This window comes from Elephas maximus, chromosome 20, assembly GCF_024166365.1.
Source record: "Elephas maximus indicus isolate mEleMax1 chromosome 20, mEleMax1 primary haplotype, whole genome shotgun sequence".
Classification (NCBI taxonomy): Eukaryota; Metazoa; Chordata; class Mammalia; order Proboscidea; family Elephantidae; genus Elephas; species Elephas maximus.
The window spans coordinates 60104212-60126983 of NC_064838.1; the positions used below are offsets into that span (position 1 = coordinate 60104212).

At 43.4% G+C, this 22772-nt stretch overlaps 1 protein-coding gene across 5 annotated transcripts in view; it reads right to left on the reverse strand.

Annotated features, from left to right (window-relative positions):
* The window catches only part of ERC2 (ELKS/RAB6-interacting/CAST family member 2), a 1130613-nt gene that overhangs the window by 155768 nt on the left and 952073 nt on the right, over positions 1–22772 (reverse strand). The gene's annotated exons all lie outside the window — the stretch shown is intronic.

Below are 22772 nucleotides of genomic sequence, written 5' to 3' on the forward strand. Positions count from 1 at the left end.
CAAAGCAGAGAAATGTAACTGAAATTGCCTTTCATAGTCCTTTTCAAATGGGGACTATAGAATCATATTGTAGAAGATGGAAAGGCATGAGCCTAAGCCACTAGAGGGATGGGGTGGGGCTCTGCTGAGGCAACTGAGACCCACCATGTGCCAGGCACTGCTGAGACCCACCCCACGTAGAGGGAGGCTCAGTTCAGAAAGCATGAAGAACTTGCCCAAAGGCACTGGAGCAGAGACTGGCATCTAAGCTGGTCTGACCCAGGTGTGACTAACTCGAAAGCCCAAGGTATTAAAAACCACTCTCCGGCCCTTGTACAAATGGCAGCTCTATACCACTGAGTGCTCATTGGAGCCAAGCTTTCGAATCTGGCACAATTTGCAAGTATTTTACTTCTTGATGTGTTTACTTGTGTTTTGCTACCTCTCTCATTAGACTATAAGCTTGAAAGGAACTGATCTCTATATCTAGCATAAAAAAACCACAAACCCATTGCTGTCGAGTCAATTCTGATTCAGTGACCCTACACGACAGAGTAGAACTGCCCCACAGGGTTTCCAGGGAGTGGCTGGTGGATTCAAACTGCTGACTTTTTGGTTAGCAGCTGAGTTCTTAACCACTGTGCCACCAAGGCTCCATATCTAGCATGGCCCCTGGCATATTATGGCATTTTTATAGAGTTAATTAAAGGAGAATAATTATAAGGATATAAGATAGTGGTAACTATCCATGTGCCAGTCATAGGGCTAAGAATTTGACATTATACAGTGAAACCTGTAAGAGCTGGAATGTGACAGGGTTGCCTTATTTTTCTGGATTTTGCAAGTTTTCTGTCTTTATCAGGGTGCAGTCTTACCCCTTTCCTTCGCTTTTTATTACCCACTCCTGTCAAGTCGAATCTGACTCATAGTGACCCTATAGAACAATGTAGAACTTCCCCATAGGGTTTCCAAGGCTGCAATCTTTACAGAGGCAAACTGCCACATCTTTCTCTCATGGAGTGGCTGGTGGGACTGAACCACTGACCTTTCCGTTAGAAGTCAAGCGTTGAGCTACTGTGCCACCACGGCTTCTTTTGCTCTCTATTTCAGTTTTCTTTCTCCACTAGGTTTCCACCTAATACAGGTTCCAGCTTTTGCAGGTTTTACTGTATTATCTCACTAGCCCTTCCAACCCCGTAAGTTAGTTACTATTATTATTCCCATTCTACTGATGATAAAACTAAGGTTCTGAAAGGTTAACCCTTCTAGCCAAGGTCAGAAAGCTAATAACTGGCAAAAGCAATAATTGAACCCAATTCCGTTAGGCTCTTAACCCAGATTCTTCTTATTCTGTTCAGTTCCCCTCACACAATGATCCCCCTTGTCTTAACCCAGACACTGAGCCCTTTGGCTCAGGACCTCATTCCTCCCACAACAGTAAGTCATCTTTTCTCTCTCTCCGCGACCACGTTTGTTCCGAGCGTCTGGAAACTGCCCTCACCTATAAAACCAGGATAATGTGCCACTGTCCACACCCCCCCACCTCCTCCATGGGGTTTTTGTGAGAATTAACTCTAGTAATTAAGTTGTTAAAAGCACAAGTAGCTTTTTCTCCATTTTTACATGGCTTCCCAAATGGTTAACACTGATTTTCTCCTTGATGCAAGCACAGGAGCTCATAACTTTTCAATGGATTATGAAAATTCTTCCCCCCGGGGGCTCAGCCAGGCAGCTCTCACTAGGCATAGTTTGGGCATGATGTCAGTGAATTCAGTCCTTCCCGTATTAATGGTGATTCTTAATAATATTACTGGAATTATTATTACCTTCAATTAAAAGTTTGGCCATGAATGACTTACTACTTCAGAGAGATTCACGTTAGAGTTTCTCATCTTTTTGCCAAAGGGCACCATGAGAACAGGGACCAGAGTCCTTGCCCATCCCCCAAGTAAATACATTAATAAATACACAACATTTGAATACTTTTATGTCACTGGCAGGTTACCAGGTTTTAAACTGACTTCCTTACGGGTGGATAGGGCTGGCTAATCACTACCACTTTGTTTTAAAAACTTAAAGGAAATCGGGAAAACTTGAAATATTTTTCTTCATTTTTACTCACAAAACTATATTAGAATAGTGTTAACAGCAAGCAGTGCACTGCAGCTTCACAAAACACCACCCTGCCCCCATACCTTGCTGCAGACTATATTCTCCTCAAAGATAGTATAATGAATGGTCCCTGGTAAAAGCGCTGTCTACTGTGTCTCCCTTGATGACACCTGAGAGCTGAGAACACCCTGGAGCAATGCTTTCAAAGCAAGGTGAATTGCTCTTTGGACCCAGGGTCAATGAATTTCGAAGAGGAGGTAATTCTCAAAAAGAAAACAGGCACACATAGGGTGTGTCAGAAGAAGGCATCAGCTGCTGCCCAGAATCTGACACCTAGACATTATGGAAACATGGTACCCTCCTCCAGAGAGATAAGACTGGGTGCTAGGAGAGGAACACCAGCTTCGTTCAAGGGAAGAAGTCATATTAGCATCTTCCCAGACCAAATGGACAGAGAAGAGACCTACATCAAGGTTGCAGGGATGAATCCCAGGGACCCAGAAACAAAAATTAAGGAGAAGAATCTCTAAGGCCAGGAATGACAGTTGTATTCATACCCAGGAGGCTAGGGAGCAGGATACCAACCAGAGAGAAAAGAAAGAACATTGGCTGGGGCCAAAAGGGGAGAAGATGCTAGGTTGCAGAATCTGGTACATAATAGACATAAATATTTGTTGACCGAATGAACAAACAAATGGATGATTGCAAAAGACTAAAGATCCTGCTGGGCCTGAAAACTCTATCAACTTAAATCTGTATCAGCCAGGAAAAATTGGCTGCATATAGCACCAAGGCTCACTAGACACTGGTATTTATGAAGACTCTCTCTTGTTCTTAACCCAACTCAAAACCCAATTCACCAACTTGCATGAATTTATGGTACTTTTGTTTCCTCAGGTATGTATGTGTGTGTGTGTGTGTGTGTACAGATGCGTATGTGCACACATGTACAGACATTTAATCTTTGACTCTAGTTAACTGACTCACTTAAACCCATGGTCTACTAATGAGTTTACCAAGGGCAGGAAGCAGATGTTTCCAGGCTTGAACCAAGGCTGAGACAGCAGAGGTGGTACATCACTCAAGGCATCTGCTGCCACTGATAAGGAGGACACTAGTCCACAGAGGCCTATAGACCCATAGACAGCCATGTCAAATAGGGAGGAAGCAACTTCAGGAGGGCTGCCTGGGAAATTCTGTGCTGCCACAATGCACAGGTCCTCCCTAGGAGAAGAAAGCTATGGCAGTATTGCAGCAGCCAAGCCTTTGCTATGATTCTTTGTCTGCCTTCTTGATAACTAACTTTACCTTTCTGCTTTCTTGACAGTCCATTCCTTGTCTGCCATCTTTGCCAAAGAATAAGATTCCGGGTTTTTCAACAAGGCTTACATTCTAGGAATGGTTTTTCAGTCTGGTTCCCACTCAAGTTTCTGCCTGTTCTTGACATATATTATTGGTTTCCTAGCATACCTTTCTACAGATCCTACCTTACTCACAGCCCTGAGAGGAGAAACCCCGCATACAACCTGGTCTGCCTTAACTTGCTTGAGGTAACTGTATCAAAGGTAGACACCTGCCTCTGGTGAACTAATCTATAAGTCTGACCAATGACCTGTAGCTTGTGGCCTGGTTCTGAGATAGACCAATAAGCTTCCTCCCCTAGGGATTAAGAGGGATTCCAAGAGACTGAGTCAACCTATGATAACATTGTGGAGATAAGCAGGCCATAGAAATGGGCATGATGAAGGTAGAAGAAGCTGGCTGAGAGGAGGCAGAAGAACACATGAGCAAACAGAAGACAGACATCCTGATTTTCCACTTTCTCAAACCAGTCTGTGCTGCTGGCTCTGCTTCCAGCCCTTCAACTCTGTGGAAATCCCCTGCAGCAGGTATCTGCTCTTTGTGCCTGCTCATTACCCAGCAGGCCTTCTTCTCGTAATAGTCCCTTCGTTTTTCCTTTGGTGAACCACTCTCCTCCCAACTCTCAGGCAGTGAGAAGGGCCCAGTCAATCAACATGTCCTATTTCTTAGCTACACTGTGATTGTTCATGGATGGGAATATGTCAAAGGCTGGTGTAATGAAAATTCATTTCGGGACTTTTGTTGGAACTACGAGCTTCTTCACTGCTGGGATATCTATGTGGTTATATAAATACCTGAGGTGTTAGCAGCTGCCTTTCTCTCTTATGGTCAACCTTCTGGTGGAAGCCTGATAGTGAAGTGCCCTTAGCGGAAAGCAAAGCCAAGACACGGTCACAGACCAGGTCCTAATGACATACCCAGCCATACCTGAAGCCATTCCACCTTGACTTGACTTTTCAGATGGAAGAGCCAATATACTCCCCTTCTTCCTGTTATAAAATTAGTTTGGAGTGATGAAGAGTCCCAACTACTAAATGTCCGTTTACATTCAGGTACTGTATGTAGGTTCCTGTTCTTTGGAACATAGGATTTTTCCCTCTGAATCCCCCTCTTCCTATGACTTTTTTTCTTTTCCTGTCAAAAGAAGAGCGGACATTTCCATAGTGTCTTGGTGTCTTTGTGAACTTGCATACTTATCATCAGAACATTCCAGCCACCCTTTCCACATACTTTGCTAATCCATCAAGGTCCTTGATTTATGTTAAATATCTTAAGTTTCTTTTAAGAGCACAAGGAGGATCATGAGGAGTATTTTATGGCAAGGAATAGAAGCGGAAGCCTATCACTTCCATGGGCCAGAACCTTGTCCAATGGTCACAATCTGACTGCAAGGGAAGCAGGGAAACAAAACCTTCCTTTATACTCAGGAAGGAGAAGCATCACTGATGCATAGACACTTTCTGTCACACTAGCACACGCTACCACAGGACTGACCTACAGTAAAACCAAACCAAACCAGTTGTTGCCTAGTCAGCTCTGACTCATGGCAACCCCGTGCATGTTAGACTAACACTCTGGCCCATAGAGTGTTCAATGGCTGACTTTTCAGAAGTAGATCAGGGCTTTCTTCCCAGGTGTTGCTGGGTGGACTTGAACCTCCAATCTTTTGGTTAGCAGCGAAGTGCGTTAAATGTTTGCACCGCCCACGGACTCCTCTGGCCTAGAGTTGTTGTTGGGTGCTGCTGAGTTGATTCTGACTCACTGTGACCCCATGTGATAGAGCAGAACTGCCCCATAGGGTTTTCTTGGCCATAATCTTTATGGAAGCAGATTGCCAGGTCTTTCTCACACAGAGCCACTGGGTGGGTTTGAACTGCCAACCTTTTGGTTAGCAGCTAAGTGCTTAACCAATGTGCCATCAGGGCTCCTATAGTGGGCCCTCAGGACTTGCTGAATGAACAAATGAGGAATATATATAGGTGATGCAGGGAATCCTCCTTAAACTATCAGGTAAAGAGGAAAGCATGGGGAACCTGAAGGACTGTATTCCTTTGTCATCTGTGAGTACTTTCTCTCCGAAAGGAGCTGCTAAGCTCAGGCTCTATATGCTTACCCCATATTTTCTCCCTGGCTCACACGTCTTCAGCGTATCTGAGCTTTAATTCTTTTAATTCTCCCTCACAGAATGATACGCTTTCTCCCACGTAAGGATACCATGCCATTACCATGCCATCCCAAAGTGTACTAGATAGCCCATCAGGAATGATGAAGAAGGGGAGAGGGGCAATTTTCTTGTAAAATCCTCATCTGCATATGGATTTAGAAGTGTTAATCCTGTAGAGTACAGCTTTACTCCGACACACATGGGGTCTCTCCCGCAGCTGGAGTCAACTTGATGGCAACTTTTTTTTTTTTTTTTTGATACTCTCAAGACCAAGTGGTTGAGAAATAGATGAGGGCTAAGTGATATTTTCCCTGACTGGAAAATAAATATTTTATGCTGAAAGTCACAGGGGGATATATGCATCTATCTGCCTAAAGAGGAAACAATTGTGAATTCTTGTTATCAACTTCTTTACCTGAGTTTATATTTTCATGGGTGAACATGCCACAGAAATTTACTCTCATAATTTTTATAGGGAGTGGCTGCTTGGTTAGGAGAAATTTTTTTTAAGTGCTGATCTACCTGTGGTCCGGTGAGGGGCTGGGGGGGAGGGAGGCTCTGTGAGCATGTCTTCTTGACAGGGCTACGGCTTGTCTGGAAGTGTGTATTTTAAGCAAAAGGTAGTTTTTGTCACAGGGTACAAGACAGTTCTGAGTTTTTTTGCTTTTTCTTTTCTTTTTTTTCCATCCACGGGTATCTTCTAGTTCCAGACAAAGAATTTATGCTTTATATTTTGATTAATAATAATGTAATTTTTCCCAAACTAAAACTATTTTAAAATAGAATATCATCTTGTGAAGTTGAATGTTCACTTTTTTCTTAAATTCTTAATAGATCAAGACAGAGTTTAAGTATATACATACATATACATATTGAAACAAATTCTTTTTCAATCGCATCAAGGTGACTTGTTTAAAGAAGTCTTTCAGAGAAACAGAACACAAGTTTAAAAAATGGCATCAGCAATCATCTAGAAAGCAGCTTTAAAAAAAAATCAAAAAGCCAGGCTGACATTTCCTGGATTGGTGCTTTCTTGATATTGACATTTCCAGGATGATTAAGAAGGTTTTTCAAAACTGTATTCTGCCTCGAGGTAGTCATTATGAGCATCAGTTATCTTCATGTGGGATACAGAATTCTGGCAAACACAATGCTAGATAAAATAGAGTCTCCAGATGCTCTTCTACGGTGTGGTTCTATTTTCAAGGGACTTGCTATTATCTAAGCTGAGTTTTACCAGACTCGAAGGAATTTGTATGCAAATTCCTTATTAGCACTACAACCTATGGCAAGTTACTTAACCTCTCTGCGCTTGTTTCTTCATCTGTAAAATGGAGATGATAGTAATTCCAACCTCATAATCTAAGACGGTGGACTATATGAAGAAAAATGGGGCATCAAGATTGGAGGAGGACTTGTTAACAACCTGCATTATGCAGATGACACAATCTTGCCTGCTGAAAGTAAAGAGAACTTGAAGCACTTACAGATGAAGGTCAAAGACTACAGCCTTCAATATGGATTACATCTCAACATAAAGAAAACAAATATTCTCAAAATTGAACCAATAAGCAAAATCATAAGAAAGAAAAGGCTGAAGTTGTCAAGGATTTCATTTTACTTGGATCCACAATCAACGCCCATGGGAGTAGCAGTCAAGAAATCAAATGGTGTACTGCATTGGGCAAATCTGCTGCAAAAGACCCCTTTCAAGTGTTAAAAAGTGAAGACATCACCTTGAAAACTAAGGTGTGCCTGATCCAAGCCATAATGTTTTCAATCCCCTCATATGCATGCAAAAGCTAGACAATGAATAAGGAAGTATGAGGAATTGATGCCTTTGAATTATGGTGCTATTGAGGAATAGCGAATCTACCATGGACTGCCAGAAGAAGGAACAAATCTCTTTTGGAAGAAATATAGCCAGTATACTCTTTAAAAAAATGAGAGAATAGTGAGACTATGTCTCATATACTTTAGACATGTTATGAGGAGGGACCAGTCCCTGGAGAAGGACATCACGCTTGGTGAAGTAGAGGGTCAGAGAAAAAGAGGAAGACCCTCAACGAGATGGATTGACACAGTGGCTGCAACAATGGACTCAAGCATAACAATGATTGTGAGGTTGGCACAGGACAAGGCAGTGTTTTGTTCTGTCATACACAGGGTCACTATGAGTCGGAACCGACTGGATGTCACCTAACAACAACAACAACAAAGTTGTTGTGAGAATTAAATGAGTAAATATATATAAAGTACTGAATAGTGTCTGGCATAGAATAACAACTTTTTTTTTTTTTTGTCTAAGTGACCCTTATTTTAAAAGAGAATGTCATCTTGTAAAATTGAATTTTTACCTTTCCATTAAATTCCTAATAGATCAATATAGAGATTAAATAAATATATTTATACAACAAACTCTTTTTTATTACTTAGCTGTGATTTTAATAATTAAAAAACCATTAGCTACAATTATTTCCTTATTACTTTCCGATGTATTACAGGACAATTATATCTTTGGAAAAACTGTGGCTCCCATTTGTAAAATCAGACTTAAGACAGCATCTAATTTTGAAGATAAAATATTTAAAGAAAAATAAGTCTTAAATTATAAATAAAATTGAGGCTCTGAATTATTAAGGCAAAGCAGCTTTCATGATAAATATTAGTTCTCTGGGTTTCAAGAAAGGTAGAAAAAACAATGAGAGCCAAACTCACCAATGCCCTCCAGGACTCTGCAGTGCTGGGGTGGATTAAAACGTGACTATGGGCTTTTAATAGTAATGGGTCTTTGTGGACATGGTGAAGGGGGTCAAAGAAATGCTGAGAATAGGGCAGGTGTGAGAGGGCAATGCAGCAGACCCCGAGGCCTGCTGGGTTACCGTAGGTAAAGCATCAGTGAGCTGCCAACTGCAGATCATTTACATTTAAGGCCTCCATTTCACCATCTATAAAATCAGACCACCACCACCTACCAGCAATGAGAAATCAGAAGGAGAAACTAGGGGAACAATTCCATTTATAGTAGCATCTAAGATAATAAAATACCTAGGAATAAATCTAACTAGGGACATGAAGAACTTACATAATGAAAACTATAAAACACAGCTGAAAGAGATTAAAGAAGACTTAAATAAATGGAAAGATGTTCCATGTTCGTGGAATGGAAGACTTAACACTGTTATGATGTCATTACTACCCAAAGCAATCTATACATTCAATGCAATCCCAATGAAAACTCCAACAGTTTTCTTTACAGAAATAGAAAAACCAATCCTTGACTTTATATGAAATGGCAAGAGGCCCTGAATAGCTAAAACAACGTCAAAACAGAGGAACAAAGTAGGAGGGCTCACACTTCTTGATTTTAAAACATGCTGTACAGCTACAGTAATCAAAACAGCCTGATACTGGTATAACAATAGCAACATAGACCAATGGAATAAAATTGAGAGTCCAGAAATAAACCCACACATCTATGGTCAGCCAATTTTTGAAAAGGGTGCTAACTAAGTCCATTCAATGGGGAAAGAAGAGTCTCTTCAATAAATGGTGCTGCAAAAATTGAATTTCCACATGCAGAAAAATGACACAGGATATATGCCTCACACCACACAAAAACAAAACAAAACAACAACAACAACAAAACAAAATCAAAATGGATCAAGGACCTAAATGTGCAAAATGAAACCATAAAATTCTTAGAATAACAAGTAGGGGTAACACTGTTAGGCCTAGTTTTCAGCAATGGATTACTAATATAAAAGCAAAAGCACAAACAGCAAAAGACAAAATAAATAAATGGGACCTCATAAAAATTAAAAAAATTTTGTTCATCAGAAGACTTTACCAAAAAACTGAAAAGACAAGGTACCAACTGGGAGAATATCTTTGGAAACTATATATTTGACAAGAGTCTAAAAGCCAAAATATATATAAACTTCAACAACTTAACAACAAAAAGACAAAGAACCCAATCATGAAATGGGCATAGGTTTTGAATAGACATTTCATCAAAGAGGACATTTGCTGGCCGCCAAACACACGAAAAGATGCTCAGCATCATTAGCCATCGGAAAGATGCAAATCAAAACCATAATAAGATACCATTTCACTCCCACTAGGATGGCAAAGATAAAACAAAACAGACAGAAAATAACAAATGTTGTCAAGATGTGGGGAAAATGGAACCCTTATCCGTTGCAGGTAGGAACGCAAAATGATACAGCCATTGTGGAAAAGAGTTGGCAGTTCCTCAAAAAACTAAAAACAGGGCTGCCACATGACCCAGCAAGTTCACTCCTAGGTATATACACAAAAGACTTGAAAGCGAAGACTCAAAAAGAGACTTGTACACCAATGTCCACTGCAGCACTATTCACAAGAGCCAAAAGGCAGAAACAACCTAAATGCTCAACAACAGACGAAATGGATAAATAAAAAGTGGTACATACATACAATGGAATACTACTCAGCCAGGAGGAGAAATGAAGTCTTGATATATGCCAGAGTACAGATGGAGCTTGGAAACATTATGCAGAGTGAAATAAGCCAATCACAAAAGGACAAATGTTGTATGACCTCACATATAAAAAGGTAAGAAAAGGCAAATACATAGAGACCAAAGTTTTTTAGTGGTTACCAGGGTCAGGAGAGGGGAGAAAGGGGACTAACAGTGATGGAAAAATTGCATTGATTAAGGGTAGGATTGTAGAGTAGATTATTAAATTGCTCTCAGTAAGTTATATGCCTGTAAAAAGTTGAATTGGCAAAAGTTGTGTGATAGATATATTTACAATGGCGACAAACAAACAAACAAAGAGCAGCCGCTGAGGCTGCTTATGTATAACCAAACATCACACAGGACTTGATTCCTTTGTTTGGAGGTTTAGGGTCATGGTTCATGGGACATCCCAGTTAATTGACCTAACAACGTGTTTAGTGTTTCTGTTCTACCTCCTAGCTTGCTGCATAGTACCTGGGGTTGTAAATGCTTGTAAGTGGCCATCCAAAGCACACTAATTGGACTCTATTCACCTGGAGCAACAGAGGAAGAAAGAGAGTCAGGAACAGGAGAAGGATATGGAATGTGTGGGTAACTGCCTCCATGAACAATGGTCTCATTTGCCACCAGACGAGAAGAACTGGATGCCTCCAAGCTATCATTACTGAACATTTTGATCAAAGATTCCATAGAAGAATCCTGATCAAAAGAAGGATAATACAGAACAGAATTTCAAATTCTCATGACTCTAGACTTCCTGGAGCCATGGAGGGTGAATGAACCCCTGAAACTGTTACCCTGAGATAATCTTTAAACCTTAAACCAAAAATATCCCTTGAAGTCATCTTAAAACCGAGCAAAAGTTTAGCTTAACTAGTAAAAAAGGTCTGCCTTGAGCACTGTGCTCTTTTAAGAACTATCTATATGGGATCAAATTGACAACAGTGACTAGAAAGATCATCAGGAAGCTTAGGGGGCAGTGAGTTTATGTTAATGCGGGAGGAACAACTGAGAAAAGGAGGGCGAGAATGGTTGCACAACTCAAAGAATGTAATCAGTGTCACTGAATTGTACATGTGGAAACTGTTGAACTGGTGTACGTTTTGCTGTGTATATTCTCAACAGTAACAACAAATTTAGAGAAAAAATGAACTGAAGAGGGCAAAAAAGAGTAACACCACCCGTTCTTTCATCAATTTAAAATAAGAACTGAGGGTATTTCAAAAGTTAAAAGTTAGAATGTCTAATAGTTCTATAATAAACATGTATGTCTTGTGTAATTAGGAAAGACTCTGTAATAAAAGTTACTTATTAAGAAAAAAGTCAGTGCGGTATATGTGAACACATAGAGTTGACACGATGTGACAGAAAAATTGGAGGTTTTGGCCTTAGAAAACCCCAGTGTGTGAAATGAAAGATAAGGCACTTCATGGGAACTTAGGCCAAGTTACCTAGCCTTCCTCAAGACCCAGTTTTTCCACCTACAGAATTAGGACTGTATCACATACCCTATAGAGTATGTCAGAATCAAAGAAGATAAAAATATATAAAGCGCTCTGCCACTTAGTAGGTGCTTAAACGTGTGTGTGTGTACTATATATTGTATATACATACACACATATGTTTCTGCATACATATGTATACAAATATATGATATATATATAATCAAAAAAGAAAAGAAAACCAAACCCATTGCCATGGAGTTGATTTTGACTCATAGTGACCCTATAGGACAGAGTAGAACTGCCCCCACAGGGTTTCCAAGGAGCATTCAAACTGCTGACTTCTTAGTTAGTAGCCACTAGGGCCCCTATGATGCATATAATAGGTAAATAATATGTGATTAGGAATCAGGGGTATAGATCAGGTTTTTTTTTTTTTTCAATCTATGACCTCATATCTATGGTCCCTAAGTAGACATCAAGAGGGTATGTGAACCCTTTGAAATTTATTTTGTGTATGTGCCTTTTTTTTAGGGAGAGGGTCTTATTTATTATCACGTTCTCCATCCAAGGGGTCCACGACCTAGAAAGATTCAGCATCACCAGTGTAGATAGAGATGGTTAGACTGACAGATACTTTGTTCCTGTTTCCTCCTGCTCCTAATTCAGAATGGCTAACTGGTGGCCCAGCTAGAGAGAGAAGGTCTCCAAGGCAAATATACAGGGATCTCCTTCCTTATTAGAGGAAAACTGGGACCTGAAAAATGGCACGTAAGGTGTACCTCCCTTGACAGGGGCCAAAATTTCAGAGTAAATGGCAGGGTAGAGATTTGAGACTTTAAAATTGAGGCTAGAATTTTCAGAAATGAGTATCTATGTATCTTCCTTTAAATAAAATTTAGGTTATCATTTCAATGACATGCTAGTTCATACAAAGAACAAAGAATAAAATAAGTGTTGATTTATTTGGCACTTTTTTTTCTAATCAGATGGTATGAGGATGTGATGTGACATCCTTCATGTTCATCAGTAGTCACTAAGAAGGTGACTTCGGCAAAAATATTCAAGACTTTTTACCATTGTCCCAAGAACCTGTCATAAGCCTCTAACATCCAGCCACTTAACCGTCAAGCCCCTTTACAGTCATCATGCTTATTGACTTTTCCCTTTTCAACTGATAACAAATGACTGTTGTTAAAGAATTTGCACATGACACAAACCCAGCTTCCAGCATTACTTCCATTAACTTGATAAAACCCTGTTTCTTTTGCAAGACTGGCTACTTCATTTTGCAATTGATGTGCAATCTATTTTCACAGTATTTCCGGGTGCCAGAAACAACCATAGATCAATATTTAAAAAAAAGAGGCACAAAGAGCCAACTCCCAGTATAGTGGGAGGCCTGGTGTTCAATGGGAAGGATGTCTGAGTGGGGCTCATTTGATAAGTGGTCAATTAATTCATTCGTTTTCTACTGTTATGGAGCCCTGGTAGAACACTGATTAAGAGGTACAGATGCTAACCAAAAGTTTGGCAGCTCAAATCCACCAGCTACTCCTTGGAAACCCTATGGGACAGTTCTACTCTGTCCTATAGGGTGGCTATGATTTGATAAGTGGTCAATTAATTCATGGCTGTTTTAACGTTATGACAACTTTTGCTTTCCTGCAATGTTTTAACCACCAGGCCTAAGGCAATGACTATGTGGGTAAGGTGAACCCAAGGGGGAACCCCTGTAGAGTCAGTACAATGCTGGTAACACGTTGGTGTAGGGATAAGAAAGGCCCTTTAATGCATTCTCCCATAAAAGCCAGTTGGTGCATGGTGACTGGTGAGGGAGAAATAATACATTTCGGGCAACTGTAGGCTGAATGGAAACCCTAGTGGTGTAGTGGTTAAGTGCTACAGCTGCTAGCCAAAAGGCTGGCAGTGCAAATCCACCAGGGGCTCCTTGGAAACTCTATGGGGCAGTTCTACTCTGCCCTATAGAGTTGCTATGAGTCGGACCCGACTCGACGACAACGGGTTTGGTTTGGTTTGGGTAGGTTGAATAAGCCCTTGAGGATCAGTCCATGGACTCTACTCTAGTGGAAAATGAGGTCCACATTCCAAACCAATTTTACAACCTCTGCCCCCTTTGTAAAATAACAACCCAATTTTACATGGGGGTTGCCTATCTCGCAATTCTGTAATAGTGAAGTTTTGCCTATTGTGTTTCTGGATAACAAGGTATGACTGTGTTTCCTTCTAGCATATCAGTTTGCAGAAAGTAATTGCCCTGCAATTCTTAATCCAACCCCTTCACACATTCCTTTCTGCATTGTTCTAGCTTGTCATGTCTGGGCTGTCATCTGAGAGCTGACCTTCCTTCGCTAAAATCCATTCAAGAAGCACCTCTAGCCTTCAAGATGCCTGGTGCAGAGAGAGGCTGTTTTGACTGAGCTGGTAAAACACTTACAGAGCATCTTTTCCCAAAGTACTCTTATGATACTTCCCAAAGAAAAACCCGTTTGTAAAATGAAATAGTGGGATGTAGCCCCATGATGGGTGTTTCTAGGGTGGTGCCGGTAGCGGTAAAGTCTTCTGTCACTCTGCAGATACTACCTAGAGTAAGAATACCAACCTTTGCTCCTTTTTACCAACATCTTACCATGTGCCAGACACTGTGCCAGGCATTTTAAGTGCACAACCTACTTTAACGCTTATAATAACCCTACTGCAATGTGTTTTTGTTTTCCTTTGCTTTGTTGGTGTGTATGTTTGTTTTAATCCCCACTAGAATGTAAGCTTCACTGGGGCAGGGCTTTCTGTCTTTTTGTTTATTGCTGCAGCCCTAGTGCCTAGAGCAGTGCCTGGAATAGGGCAGGGAACCTCAAAATATTTGCTGAATAAGGAATGAATCTCCATTTTACAGGTAGGAAAACTGAGGCAAGAAGAGGCAATCATATGCAATTTGCCTGAGGGCACAGAGGTAATAAGTGAGAAATCAGACTTCAAACACAATTGCCAAATCTTACACTCTCAAAAAGTCTGCTCCTTCTCTCACCCAATATACACACACACATGCACCCCACCCTCACAGGCACAGACCCTCACACCCAGGTAGACACTCACATAGAGGCCTCCCCCAGCACACCTGCCACCTGAGCTCACCTTCTGGCCAACTGCTGAAGGGCACATCTTTGTGACCCAGCCCCTCCTTGACCCGTTCTCCTCCCCAAAATCCTCTGGGGGTCCCACTGACAACATTCACTGGTGTTTGGTGACCTCCCCTGCCCAGTTCTCATTCTCCTGCTGTGCTACAACCCTCCCCCTCCCACCCCAGCGGTGAATTGTTAATTATAACCACTGAAGTCTCCACTGCCAGGGAGAGAGAGCCTACTTGGCAGCAGCTGCGAAAGCTGAACTAAGTTCTTTGGGGATTAATCCGCTGCTGAATGTAGTCTCACAAGTGTGGCTTTGGGGGGAAAAAGATAAAAGGGACTAATGCTGTTGGTATAAATGTGAACTTATAGACAACACACACACAGGCACACCCACAAGCACGTTGATGAAAAGTTAAAATATGATTATGGAAGGATAAGAAGGACTTACAACTGTAATGTAAAACATTAAGAAATACTCCCTGGCTTTCTGGGTTCTGCAGGATATAAGCATGCCCTGCGCCAAGGAGAGGGGAAAAAAAAGAGATAGCAAATTGAAATATCTTTAGGTAGACTTAAATATAGCTTCCGAGATTATAATTCAGATCCAGGCTAGAGCTCCATTTCAACATTCCTTAACTGCTAGTAACATGACAAAGGCCTGTAAATTGGGAGGGACGTCTACCAGGGAAGGGATGCTTATCTGATCTCAGCCCATCTTTCTTCATGTTTCAATCCCGAGACAGCTGCCCTCCTCTCGGTGAGGAACAGGCAGGGACTGCAAGAAACACAACAAGCTGAAAGCCCCGCAGACCTGGTTCCAGCTGAGGCTGCCTCACTCTGGGGTGTGTGTCGGTGGTGGTGAGTGGGGTAGACGTGGCCTGCTGGTGGGACGCTACCAGGCCCCCCGAAACAGGATAGTGCCCACTTGTACCCTGGAGGTTTTGGAAGGGGCTAGGGAGTCGGGGGCAGCGGAATAGAGAGAGACCAAGGAGGTGTTCATTCGAACAGGAGCTTGGCCACTTTCCCTCACAGCCAGGACGGCTTCCTGAAGCTGGGGCAGTATGGGGTGATTCTTCATTCATTCACTCATTCATTTATTCCTCTTCTGCTCATTCACATGACAACAGAGCAATGCAGTACAGCAATTAAACACACAGGCAGACCTCAGTGGCACTTCCAGCCCCCCAAGCCCCAGTTGTGGGACTTCTGGGGTTACTCTGGGAAAGCTTCAGTGTCCCCCTCTGCACAGTGGGAATATTAACGTGCCAACACCTCGTAGGGCTGTGCTCAAGCCCCTCAAAAGGCATCCCCTGCCCCATGCTTGGACCATGGCAGCCACATCTCTGAGCCCGGGCAGGATGATAAGTGGTTTACTCTTTGGGGAAAGAGGTCCAGGTCTAGCAGTCTTTCTCCACCTCCCACCCCAGCTCACACGGGGCTCCCTCTGGACCTCCTTTGGGGGACTTTTCACTTTTTGCATTTTTATCTTGTTGTTTGTATACAAGTCTTCCCTGTTCAACAACAGCCATTTAGCCGGGGGTCACCTGAGGGCCCTGGAGAGGGGGTGGAAGCGGGGACACGTGCCTCAGAGACACTGGGCAATCTGTTACTCTGTGCTGCTGTTGAACAAGGCCGAGCAAGGACGTGAATGAAGGCTCCCTTTTGTCTCCCATCTCTCAGAACCTCAGGCTGAGCTCACAGCCTGGTTCCCCAAGTGTGTTCTGAGGAGCTCACAGGACAGGAGGTGTCCTTCCTAAAAGGATTCCAGGGCCAAGTTCGACAATATCTTTGAGATACGCATTGTACTGTATTTTCTTTTTAGAGTCTGGAAGTATTCATTAGCATATTAAAGGCTCTGAGAAGTCCTGCAGCAAACAATCTGTTTAACTTAGGTTAGTTCAGAATTCTCCCACCATGGCATTGTTTCTGAACAATGCCTCTGACCCAGTCCTCTGATTTGATACATAAAGACCAGGAGGCCCAGAGCAAAGAAGGTGCTTTCTCAAGGTCACTCAACCAAGCAGGGGCAGAGCTGAGCCTGAATCCTAGCTCTGGTGAGCAGCTCTTTGCCTTCCTCTCATGGTCCCCATGAAGCCAGGGCACCCCCGTCATGTGCCATTGCTCCTTGGAGTGGGCGGTGACAACGCTGACACATCTGTCAAGCAGAAGTCATTCAAGGTGACTGCCTTTTAACACACTACTGAAAACAAACTGTAAAAGCTCTCTCTGAAGTGTCTGATGGGGAACAGATTTTAAATCCAAGGCGCCAGAAGACATGCAGGTGGGGAAGGCGGCAGAGGAAGCAGGCAGGGGAGGGGCACAGACTCAGCACCCTAGGCCCCGGGTCTGGGGGCCCTTCCGCTGCCAAGGGAGGCTGGCCACAAGCACTGACTCTCCAAACTTCAGTTTCCCTGTTGTGAAACAGAATTTTGCATTGTATTTTAGTTCTAATTGTGATGCTAAAGGGAAAAGACTTGGTGGAATTCAGATCAACTCCCTGGTATTCTAAGGAGCCCTCGTGGTGCAACGGTTCAGTGCTCAACTGCTAACTAAAAAGTCTGTGATTTGAACCCACCAGCCACTTGGCAGGAGAAAGGTGATTCGAATCCACCAGCCATTCCCCAGGAGAAAGGTGTGACAGTCTGCTTCTGTAAAGATTTAAAGCCTAGAAAACCCTATGGGGTAGTTCTCCTCTGTCCTGTAAGGTCACCATGAGTCAGAATTGACTCGATGGCACACAACAACAATAACCACCACCTGGCATTCTGGAGTTCTGGGGTGGTGGAAGCGGTTAATGTGTTCAGCTACAAACTAAAAGGTTAGAGGTTCGAGTCCAATGAGAGGTGCCTTGGAGGAAAGGTCTGGAGACCTATTTGGGCAGAATCAGCCATTGAGAACCATGTGGAGTGCAGTTCTACTTGGAGACACAGGGATTGTCATGAGTCAGTGTTGACTTGGCGGCAGCTGGCTTTACCTTGGCATTCTGGGGAGCACCAAATCCACCGCTACGTGTCCCGCGTGCACCTTGGTGACTTCCGTATTTCTCTGCCTCCTAACTCACGCAGCACAGTATTCCCCTACCCCACTCCCCCCGATGCTCCCTAGCTCTCCTAGAAGAAAGTTCTGTTTACTTACAGGCCTGGGCACTGCCCACCTCTCCACCTTCCCCTCCCACCACGGTCCCCCATCCACCCAGCCTTCTTTGTGCAGCTGCTTCTCAGACCAGATGTTGCTTTCTCATACCAGCCATCAACCATTTTATCTACCGTAGCATCCCCACCCTGGTCTCTCCCACCACCTCACCTCATTTTCTTCTTTGTGCTTGTTGTTGCTAGGTGCTATCGAGTCGGTTCTGACTCACAGCAACCACCTGTACTTACCACTCTCTAAAAATCACCGTCCTCATCCATTCATTCACCTGTGTAATTTCTGACCCCCCTCCCCAGAAGGATGTAAAACCCATGAGAGCACAGCCTTTTCTTGTTTACTGCTATATATTTACTGCTTGTTTACCTGGCACAGGAAGAAAGGCCTGGCGACCTACTTCTGAAAAATTAGCCATTGAAAACCCTATGGCTCAATGAGTCAGAATCAGTGTAACGGTACAAAGACTGGCAAGAAGCAGCACCACCGTCTGCTGTCAAGTCTATTCCAACTCACAGTGACCTCGTGTGTCAGTGTGGAACTGTGCCCTACAGGGTCTTCAATGGCTGAGTTTTCAGAAATAGATCACCAGGACTTTGCTCCAAGGCATCTCTGGGTGGACTTGAACCTCAAACCGTTTGTTTAGCAGCTGAGTGTGCTAACCATTTGCACCACCCAGGGACTCTGGCAAAAAGCAGGTGCTTAGTAAATTTCAATTAAATGAATAAATAAACAAATGCATGGTCTGCCGGGGCAAAGTCTGCTCATCCTGTTAGGACCCAGGTCAAATAAAGCCTTCCCTGAATGGTCGGGGCAGAACTGAAATGTCATCCTCTTTGTCTACAGAGTCGCTGTGAGTCAGAATCGACTCAAGTGCAACGGTTTCTTGGGTTGTACTCCCATATCCCTGTGCGCCTACGTCCCTTAGAGATTGCACGTGAGTCTGTCCTCACTGTTTCAGGTAGAGACCTGTGTGTACCACCACGGCAAGTCCTCGGCCTTGGCCAGAGGCTGGCCCTCTGCCTGTCCTCCGGGGAGCCAAGAGAATCAGCCACTCACTCCTCCCTATTCACACAATAGGGATTCACTTCCTCTCCAGAAAAGATTGGCCATAGAAGTTTCAAGGTTTACGTTCAAACTTTTTACAGGTTTGTGTCTGTGGGTATCTCCCAGGAGAAAATCATCTGGAGGCAATGGGGTCTAGTGGGAAGAACATTTAGTGGAAGCCTTGGATCCTGGGTTCTATCCTCAGGCCTTGGCAGTGGGGTCTTGGGCTGGTCCTTTTACCTCTCTCAACCTTAATTATCACTCTACAGTATATTGTTGTTGTTGTTAAGTGCTGTCGAGTTGATTCTGACTCATAGCAACCCCATGTGACAGAGTAGAGCTGCCCCATAGGGTTTTCTAGGCTGTAATCTTTACAGGAAGGAGCACTCGTGGCGCAGTGGTTAAGCACTTGGCCGCTAACCAGAAGACTGGCAATTTGAACCCATTAGCTGCCCTGTGGGAGAAAGATGTGGCTGTCTGCTTCCATAAAGATTTACAGCCTTGGAAACCCTATGGGGCAGTTCTACTTGGTGCTATAGGGTCGCTATGAATCAGAATCTACTCAGTGGCAGTGGGTTTTGGAATCTTTTCAGGAGCTGATTGCCAGGTCTTTCTCCCAAAGAGCTGCTGGGTAGGTTCGAACCGGCAACCTTCCAGGTAGCAGGCAAGCACTTAAACATAGGGCCACCAGGGTTCCTCTCTAGGATATGTTAAGGGTCTGAAAAACCTGAAATCTGAATATCCTCCCAGCCTCTACTTGTTTTTTGTGGCTGAGCTCTCAATATCCCCCTTCGAATAGCCCATACTTACAGTTTGATAAAGAGTATATGTGATAAGGGTAGCCAAACAAATATTTTGCCAAGAAAATCTTGCACTCAGAAAAACAGGGGATCAACTGTTACCCCCTGGTTGGTGTCTTAATCCTGACTCCATCTGCCATGTATGCACTTGTACCAAATGGAGTGGATTTTCATATCTGTCAAAGATACGGAACTTTTTCTGGATTGCAAAAGTGTCAAGATCACAGCAGCTCCAAACTCCACTGTATTTCATTTTACCCAGCGTGGCGGATTGACTTCACAGCCTGCCTGGTCAGCAGATATTTCTGCCAGCTTGGAAAAGCTCTTCGGTTCTTCCCAACCCCTGCCCGGACTGCAATGCCACAATGTTGAGGAGTGGGATAAGCCACTTTCCATTCCTGTCAACATTTCGGGGCTGACGCCTGCCTTCTTTCAGTCTGTGGGCCTCTGCTAATTTGTATGACAGCTTCAATGTAAATAGGAGACATCTGCATGGGTTAAAAAAATAGCCACTCATTGTGAAGGGCAGTGTGCTGTGTTTATTTATCATCTACAACTGAAAATCAGGTTCTGTTCTGGGTTAGAATAGCTGAGGGTTTGCCACAACCTCTGAGGCATTTTAGGATAGTTTTAGTTGATTATTAATTAAAAAAAATTATATCTATTTTATTTTTCATTATTCTGGCTCAGCTACCTGGCTAGGAGAAAACACTGGGGACATCTACAAAGGTGGATACTTACAGACCAGGTCCCTGAGGCTCACACCTGACAAGATCTACCCTAATTCACCAGGTAAGTCAGCTGGCTGCTGGTGATTCCACTTCTTTTCATACTACCAGTCACCACCGTGGAAACCCTAGCGGTGTAATGGTTAAGTGCTACGTCTGCTAACCAAAGGGTCGGCAGTTTGAATCCACCAGGTGCTCCTTGGAAACTCTATGGGGCAGCTCTACTCTGTCCCATAGGGTCGCTATGAGTCGGAACCGACTTGACGGCAGTGGGTCTAGTCACCACCGTTTGCTGGGCATGTACTTCGTGCTAAAGGCTTCGCGTACATTCTCTCCTTCAGTCATCTCAACCACCCCAGGAAGTGCGTGTTATCATTCTGATTTGGGAAATGAGGAAACTGAGGCACAGAGGGTTTAAGTGCACCGAACAAGACCTCATACTGCAAAGTACCAGAATTGGTACCCGAGCTCCACAGCCAGTGTTCTTAACCATCTACTGTATCTCACAGTAGCCTTGCACTTTAGCTACCGAGCTGGGCTGTCAGCCAAGGAGTACACACAAGCCTAAAATTAAGCCTTGGCAGTTGGGTAAAGGAATCCGTTCAAGAAAAGTCACTGAGGTATTGAAATGACGTCTTTGGTTTTACTCAGAAAACCCATTCTCTCTCTTGAATTTTATTACACTTTAGGTATAAATGGAAAGCCTGTTGGTGTAGTGGTTAAGAGCTATGGCTGCTAACCAAAAGGTCCGCAGTTCTAATCCACCAGGTGCTCCTTGGAAACTCTATGGAGCAGTTCTACTCTGTCCTATAGAGTCGCTATGAGTCAGAATCGACTCGACGGCAATGGGTTTTAGGTATAAATAGGGGCCCTGTTGGTGCAGTGGTTAAGCATTTGGCTACTAACCAAAAGGCTGGCAGTTCAAATCCACTAGCCGTTCCTTAGAAACCCTATGGGGCAGTTCTACTCTGTCCTGTAGGGTTGCTATGAGTTGGAATCAACTCGATGGCAATGGGTTAGTTAAAAATACATATATTTCATATGTGTATATACATATTCAATATCACCATTCCTGTAATCACTTTTTTTCATAAATTTTTCCACTGTTCACTTTAATTCTGTTGAATTCAATAGATAAGAAGATAAAAGATCACTTCTACTAGCAATAATGGATACCCTGGTGGCATAGTGATTAAGAGCTACAGCTGCTAACAGAAAAGTTGACAGTCTGAATCCACCAGGCGCTCCTTGGAAACTCTATGGGGCAGTTCTACTCTGTTCTATTGGGTTGCTATGAGTCAGAATCGACTCAACGGCAATAGGTTTGGTTTTTGGTTTACTAGCAATAACGATAACAGCATTAACTTAGTTTTAGTTGCTTCCCATAGGCTGAGAATTTGGGAAGCAATCTGCGAAGTCACCTTGAAAATTTTAACAAATTACTGTAATCCATCAAAAGAACACCACAAAGCATTGACAAAGATTAGACTGGTGCGGAAGGATGTCCACAAGACATGAAGTGCAAAAAGGTGAGCTACAGAGTAATTTGTATAGTGCAAGCTCGTTTCTTGTAAAACTGTGCATGTGTGTGCGCGTGCGTGTGCGCATAAACCAGGAAACTCTCCGCGAGGCCACAGAGGGGGTGGGTTTGGGGATGTTTAAGCCGGAACTTTCGCTTTTCACTTCATGCATCTCTAGCCTGTTTAACTTTTTATGAGCATGTACTTGCAATTTAAAAAAGCAATAAAGATGACATTTAAAAGTTCACAGGCAGCCAAGCCACCACTGGCGAGCTCTCCATGGTGGTCCCTGCCATCGTGGCCCCATCTGCTCTCCTGGGTCATCTACCTGCTGGTAAGGTGCTGTCTTGGGATGTCCATTCTGTCTCAGGGCAGGTTAAGCCAGTTAAAACACACCAAACATCTTTCTCTGTGGTTCTGCACCATCCAGGTGTCCTTCTTCTCCCTCCTTATTCCAGGTTTCACATCCCCCGGCCTTGCACTCTGCATGCAACAAGGCCAAGGTAGCTAGGAATGGCTTACACCCCAGACAAGGGTGCTGAACTTCGCCTCCTGCTGAAGAAGACTTGCTCCAACCAGGCTGGTCAAGAGGAGATTAAAAGGAACACACAGGTCTTGGCTTCTCAACCAAGTAACTCTCCCAGTTCGATTCTCCCCTGGTCCCAACCTGTCCTGCTGGGACACCCCCGCTAAGCATGCAGACGGGCCTGGTGGGATGCACCACCTTGCACGCTCGGGGTTCCAGGAGGTGCGCTGCCTGACCTATGTGTAGGATGCACTGGGGTTGCTGGGTGGCAGCACCTGCCAATCACACGGCTTTTCCG